Source organism: Polistes canadensis, unplaced genomic scaffold (assembly GCF_001313835.1).
Source record: "Polistes canadensis isolate GaletaPanama2010 unplaced genomic scaffold, ASM131383v1 scaffold_23, whole genome shotgun sequence".
In the NCBI taxonomy this organism is placed as follows: Eukaryota; Metazoa; Arthropoda; class Insecta; order Hymenoptera; family Vespidae; genus Polistes; species Polistes canadensis.
The window spans coordinates 998,444-1,006,891 of record NW_014569570.1 but is presented as its reverse complement, the minus strand read 5'-3'; positions in this window follow the sequence as shown (position 1 = coordinate 1,006,891).

Genomic DNA, 8,448 nt, shown 5'->3' with positions numbered 1-8,448 from the left:
ACTGACTTTCAGTTCTGAAGATGAAATTCCTTGCGGGGTCTTCTATATAGCTTGCGGATGCACGTGGGGGAAAACCGTTTGGCCAATGATCACTCGGCTTTGATTCTATTTTCAATGGAACTGGCCTATCCACGATCATCATCCTAAGCTCCACATAAAATAGATTTTTCAAATTATTTTTCGACGACACATTCATCCACCTTGTTTTGCTTTCTATTTTATTCGTTTATCCTTTAACACATTTGTATTTTTTTTTCTAACTAACCATACATTTATGATTCACGTTTTAACTTGATTAGTAAATAATACAAATATATAATTGTATTAATAATTATGACATATGTGTGTGTGTGTAAATATTCAACACAGAATATTTCAAATTTCGAGAAGATTTAATATCAAAATTTGATGTGTACCGTTTGAAATTTATCACTAATTGTAAGTTGTTTCATTCGAGAATTAAATTGATGAAGAAGATCGAAATTATTGTGGCCGCAGGGGAGGAAGGGGTTAAGAGGGTGGGGGGAAAGTAATGCCACATAACTGGTCTAACGTTCTGCAATTTAGTTAAACATTTTTATCATTGTGTTATTTCCGCCGATCGCACGAAGCTGGATGCATATGCATATACATGTGTGGATGCATGAGCTCATTCTAGAAGGTAACAAGTTGCGAACGTGTTATTAATATTAAATAGTTGTACTTTTCGACTTGGAAAGTATGACGCGAGAAAATCGTGTGTTAAATCAATTTAAATGAATAATAATTTTATATTGTCTAGAGAATGTGTGTTTTTAAATTGATTTTATGATGCAATTATGTAAATATACGGACGAAACAAAGTTTTTCGCGAAACACTAGATTCGATATATTTTAATTTAATTCAATATTAAATATTAATTATTCATTCTATTTTTTTTTTGTAATTTCTCTACATGTATAATAATATATTTTTTTTTATTTAATATTATTACAATGAATTCAATATACGATTCATTTTCTAGATAAAGGTAATAGAATAAAATAATTAATATTATGCATGTGTGAGAGAAAAGAAACTTTATTAAAAAAGAAGAAGGATTATTTATTTATTTTTTAATTGTTAGGTAAATCGAGTAGATGTAATTTTGCTGGAAGGGAAAAAAAAATACATAATATCTATAATAATAAATAATAAATTAAAAATAAATATATAAAAGAGAGATTCTTAATTGAAGAAAATATTCTTAGCTTTTTTGTATTATAGATAAGAAACAACATTTCACCCTTTGATTATTTATGCACATACCGCACTATACTTGATTAGTTTGATCCCGTTCGTTGAGCTACGAAGAAGATGTTCTATGTAAAATATTATACTCAATAATATGTATTATCATTTTTACATAACCACATTATTCGAATACTAAACATGTTATAAGAAAAAGAAAAAAAAAGTATTCAGAATTTTAATCAACCTCGGAATGTAAAATATTCTTTTTTCTCCATGTTTTTTTTTTTTTTTTACCTAAAACACATCTTTGTACAGACAATTCAGTTTGTATAATATTCATTTAATAGGTCATAACGTAACTTTGACATCCGTATCTTTAATAAATTAGAAGAGAAACCGCAAATAACTTTGAAAACGCGAGTAAGAGGTTAATAATGATTTAAAATCTGTTGACCTGAAGACGGATATTACAACTATGGAATGCGATAACAACTATATTTTAAACACAGACACAATGAAAATAAAATCATAAATATAAAATCATAGAGAAGATGATATTGCTATAATATTTATATATTTTAAAATAAATGATCCGATCATATTACATGCACAATATATTATATTTTATGTTATCTTTAATGAGTTATATACGATTCATTTTATTTTATTAACATTTTCTATAAAATAGTATACAAATTATTTTATACAATTACTTTATGCATAAAAATGATTCGTTTTTTTTCTGCATAATTTAATATAATGTCATTGTAATGAAATTAATTAAAGCGAAAGAAAAAAAAAACCCACAAAAATGGGGTTATTAAAAAAAAAAAATGATAATAATAATAATAATAAAATTCAATTGAATGATTTCTTTTCTATTTCTGAAATCTATACGTTCTACTAACCTTACCGTATCTCATTTTATATAAATCTATTTTTTGTGGAACCATCTAGAAAGTCGTTCAAATGAATTGATGACGCACGCGAGGATACCTCATCCTCATACGTAGTAAAGTTTACCATGAAGATTCCACTACAAATAACAACAACAACAACAATCAATAGCAACACACCATCGTACTTTCTCAGATCGATCTTCTCATGTCGTAGTCTTTTACGATCGATCGATGATCCACTTATGCATCGATCCGATTTGATTATTTTTCTTCTTTGTTTTCGTTAAACAAATTAATCATTATAATTAATAATAATTAATTATAATAGGAGAAAAAAATTGTGATCGAAAATTTAACAAATGTTAATATAATCGTTAAATTATATCTGTGTGTTTTCTTGTTATATTCATTTGATCGGAATTTTTCACGGTCCAATGCGTTACGGTTTTATTTATTTATTTTTTTTTATTACATAGTCTTAGAATCTTACGTTCACAAAAAAAAAAAAAAAAAAGGAAAAAATAACTATTACGAAGAAACCGTTTTAATTCGATCAGGAAAAATTCATCACTTTTATTACGTATAATTTGAAAAGGATAAAGAAAGAAAAAGAAAAAGAAAAAAAAAAGGAAAAAAAAAACAGAAAAATAAAAAGATCATATATTATATTATAATTAATCGATTCATCCTTTTAGGAAATGATTTTCCCTTGCATTCCAATTTTGTCTTGATAACACTCGAGCTTGGAAATACCTTCTGATCGAACCGCTGTACGACCTGTTACTCGACACACTTCTCTCTCCTCTCTCTCTCTCTCTCTCTCTCTCCTTTTTATTTCTTTTATTTTTATTCCTTGTCTTTCTTTCTTCGCGATCGAGAACTTTGAATTTGTTTCTTACAAAAGGTTTTACATCTCTGTTAATAAAAATCTGGAACACCTGTTGTGTTGTGTTATGTTCATACAAAGTAACGTAACAAATTTTTCTTCATAGATATTACCTGTTAAAAAATCTTTCCAAGTAATAATCCGTTAGTTTAACACAGATTTAACCCGTTTGCATGTCATCGATCCCAGAACAAAGTTTTTTTTTATGTGTTATTTTGTATTATTTATTTTTCCATCAATGATTTTAGCTTTTTTTTCTTCTATCTCTCGCATTTATTATTATTTGTTCAACTTTCATCATCATCATTATCATCATTTTCTTTTTCTTTTTTCATGTTTCATTTCTCCTTTCGATTACTTCTGACACACGAGTTTTAAAAGAAGTATAAAAATAATAAAAATTGGAATAAAAAGTTTTGCTCTGTTATAATGTAATTCATCATAACTGTTTCAATAGCGGGATGCTGTTGCATTGGTACTTCTTATTAGGAGAATCTCGCTAATCGTTTCTCTTAGCATGGTAAAACCAAGTATGCAGCATTAGGAGGATAAACAACACGTGCAAATTTTCAAGCAAAACCATTACGGGAAGTTAGGTGAACGTATTATCCCGTGTGTTACAGTTCGATTGAAACTTAACGGGATTTAATATCGCGACCTTGGAGAATGCGAGGGAAACCAGTCTTTAAAACGATCTACCTATAAACCGATCCGAAATAAGAACGTTCGTTCTTATCTCGTTTGCAATTTAAACGAATATATATATATACGAGTAATTTTACTTATTTATAGATACCCCAAAGAAATCATCATTTTTTTTTTTTCCTTTACATTTATATTTCGTTCAGTCTTATAGCTTTTTTTAAACGTAATAAGAAAATTATTCGAAAGAATGTAACTGTAAAACAAAAAGAAATAAAAATATAATACGAATGAATTGAATATGAAAAAAGTTCAAATAATACGAATAATTTTAATTGTATAATTTTCGAGTGATATATTTTAATCTAACACATTCAGAGAATGCATTCATTAATTATTTATAATGTTAGTATTAGAATTAAATTGTTTTGTTTCGTTCGTTTGATGAATGAATCCGTTATACGATTGAGAATAAAAGTTATTCAAGCGATTCTATGTGTTTATTTAAGATTCTTATTCTCTGATACGTTCTTATTTGAAGTATGATTAATCGTTAGGATCTTTCAATTTTCTTTCAAAGTGATCATTTTTTTAGATCGTTTTTCTTTTCGATAAAAACGAGTTAACAAATTTTATATAAATAAGATAATGGACAAAATTTAATTTCTTTTTCTTAAATTTTCAACAACACATGATTGAACCCTTCAATATTCGAACGAAGAAAATTCTTTTACATTCATATAATTATTATTTTTTTCACATTAACACGAATTTTTGTTTTATTAACAAAACTGACGAGCCAACGATATTACTTCCTTGATTTATCATAGCGTTTTTTTTTCTTTGACCCTTTTTTATTTCTACATGGATGAAATATAATGTATTTGATGGTTTCCTTACCTCGATTATACTTACCGTAATATTATTTTTTATACTTTCTCTGTAGATATATGTATAGTTATCATCCTATGTTCGATCATTTCGTATAATGTAATAATACGTTAGATTATTATTAATACGTATGTAGATTGTAATAATATAATTACTTAATGAATAATATTTCTATATATATATACAGAATTGAACTAAGTTAACGGTAACAATTTGAAATTTTTGTTTCTTTTTCTTTTAAACATTGTAAAAAAATTCCAATTACTCTAACTGTTAAAATATTTCTTTTATACATTTTTCGTTCGTTTAATTAAAATTAATAATAGCAATCGTGTTATATACGGTTCATCCTATATATAATTCCAATCATTATCATTATTCTTTTTATTATTATATATGTTACGGTTAATATACAGAATTCTATTACTACATATTGATCGTAACATATAATAAAAAGAAATAATAGTTATTTAAAAAAAAAAAATAACTTATCGAAAAGTTAGATCATTTTCATTTTGAAAAAATGATATTTCATTAGATTTTAAAATGAATCGTGTTATGCATTCAACATATCAAATAATAATAATAATAATATAATTTGTTCATCTTGCGTTACATTTATCATAACGTTACAGTCATTAAAAAAGTAGTAAAATAAATTATTGTTTAAAAACATTAAATATACAAATGTTTGTTCAACCAACGTGAACAAATAATATAACTTAATGTAATTCTAAGATACATATAAACAAATATGTATTTTATAATATGTTACATAATATTATAATTTGTAAATATAAAAAAAACAATAATGTAATTTAATTTCATGAATAATAATGTTTACGTTGAATTTAATGTAATGCATAACAGGTTTCAAATGTCGGGCTTAAATTTGTAGACAAGCTTCGAAATATTACAGTAATTTTTTATTTAACGTAATTATGTAACAGAACGTAGAGTGAATGAAGGGGGGGGGGATGATGAATTAATTATCAGCGTTCTTTCGTTCGCTAAATCGAGGTAAATTCTTATTATTTAACCCCTTTTTTTAATTGTTCAACACGCGCGGGTGGAAATCTCCTTTCTATTTACATAAATGTTCAAAAAACAATCCGTCTAAATCATCGAGAGAGAACATAAGATATACATATTATTTTTTTTTTATTCGATATATATATGTATATGTATATATATTTATTTTTTTATTTATTGTTCTCTCTCTTTCTCTTTCTTTATTTCACTTTTTCACTTTTTTTTATCTCGCGCGAGTTAATTATTACATATCGACTTAGATTAACGCATAGTCATTTTATATTAACGTTCTTTATTTATTTATTTATTTATTTATTTATTTTTGTTGTTATTATTCTTCTTTTTCTTCTTCTTTTCTTTTTTATTCTATTTCTGTTGAGAAACTTCGTTATACGTAGATTTTGAATTATTAGTTCGTTTGAAAGTGTTGAAATATTATTTTACTTTTTTTGCTAAATTTTAATTATTTACACGTTACACGCACTGTATGCATACCCACATATACATATGTATATATTCATGTACACATCGATTACAATTACATAGGATGGTGGTGGGATCGCGTTAACGGATTTCGCGATTAAAAATCATTTCTCCTTTCTTTTTTTTCTTTTTTTTTTGTTGTTGTTGTTTAATTTTTTCACGGGAGTATTTCTTCTTTTTCTTTTTTTTTTATATTTCGTATACGCGACCGTACTTATTATATTTTTCTTTTTTTTTTGAATCATTTTCATTTTTTAACTATTACACCATCGACATCCCTCGAAATTGAGGAACGGGTATGCTTTATCTTTTTTTTTTTTTTATATTTTTCTTCCCCTCTTTTTCTGTTAATATATTTTGGATTTGATTGTTTTTTTTTTATTCCTGGCGTGCGTTCCGATTGCGAGTATTTATTTGTATATTGTGAAAACGTTTTCTATTAAATTCGAATAAGCATTGGCCGTATGCTTATTAACGAAAGAAAACGTTTATGTTTTATTTACAAATCCAAAAAATATTAATGGACAATTTATAATTCGATTATCGTTTTAAATATTACAATATGTCGAAATGTACGTCTTTTTTTTTTTCTCCTTTTTTATAATTTTTTTTTTCTTCAATAGGTCCTTGGAATAAAAATGACGAGTACGGAATATTGTATTTTTTTGTTCGTTAATATTTATATACTTATTAATTATTATAATTTATTACGAGATCCGTTAACGAGATCTTAAAAGTTCGTTATCTCATTAATAACGAATCCGTTTTAGCACGCAATACGTATTTACATATTATACCGACACTTTTGTAATATCGGAAGAACTATACTTTAGAATATTTCACTTACTATAACTTACGTAAGTATTTTTATTCTTTTTTATTTATGGATATATTTTTAATCATTCGTTCTTTTCTTATTTCAATTTAATTTATTTTACTTTACTTTACTTTATGTTAGATGTATTGCTAATCGTGTAATATCACACACACACACACACACACACACACACACACACATATACACAAACCCGTTCGTATTTTTATTTTCATTTATATTTATATACGTATAATATGTATTTATGTATGTTTGTATATACATATATGTGTATATATATATATGTGTACGTAAATGGATATAAATATCACCGAGATCGAGAACGACAATATTCAGAATGCACATTTTTATTAATTCTATCTAATCATTCATCGTATCTCGCCGATTTTCTACGTAAAAAAAAAAAGAAACGAGATTCTTTTACGGGACACACGGAAGACGCTCGAATGTCTCTAATTAATTTATTTTTTATTACTTCTTTGATTATTATTATTATTATTATTATTATTATTAATATGATTAATTTTATTATTTTTATTCTTCTTCTTCTTCTTATTATTATTATTATTATTAGTTCAGTGGAAGAAGGGAAAAATGTTGACGACGATTTTAAAAGAAAAATTTTCTTTTTTTTTTTTTTTGGAAAGATACTTCGATTATTCAAGGTTAAAATAATTAATATCTCGATCGAAGAATATAAATTTGTCGTATATCACGTATGATAAAAATTTCTACACGATTTAAATCGTTTTTTCTTTCTTCTCATCTCTTAAAATATCTAATTATTATTATTATTATTATTATTATTATTATTATTTTACCATTTATTTAACTATCGTTTTTCGAATGTAATTTAAAATGAAATCTTTCTAATGGCCATTGATCGTAGGTATTATTTAATAGCAACGATTATCGGAGATGTATAACAATGTAAATAATATATTATTATTATATGTATTTTTTTTTCTCTTTACCAAGGAAAAAAGCTTAAAAATATACATTCAAAATAATCATCTATTTTAACTTTTCCATTGTTTTCCTTTTTTTTTGTTTTTTTTCCTTTTATAATTTCTTTCGCAATTCGGTTTTTTTTTTATTTCTTCATACATTAAGTAAGTAAATATATTTGAGTTCGCTAATTTTTTCCACATTCACGCATGCGTATAAGTACGTTATAATAATTAACGTACTAATACATCGATTCGCAAACAAACACACATGCGACTAACCATAAGCACGTTCATAGTTTTTCTATATTACGTTTTTCTTATGTTACAGATAAAATAGTTAATATCATCGATAATAATACTTATTTATTTATAAACATTTATCAATGCTAATAATAATAATAATAATAATAATAAAGTGCGTTCTTTTTTATCTCGATGACGGATATTGTTATTATTTATATATATGTATACTGTATTGCAAAATTCATTTTACATTTATGATACAACTCGTATACTCGAGAGTTCATTCATTTTTATATTTCTCACATCATCGTAGAAAATAAAAAAAAAAAAAAGAAACAATGTATATATTTATACGTATATATAATGGCAACATT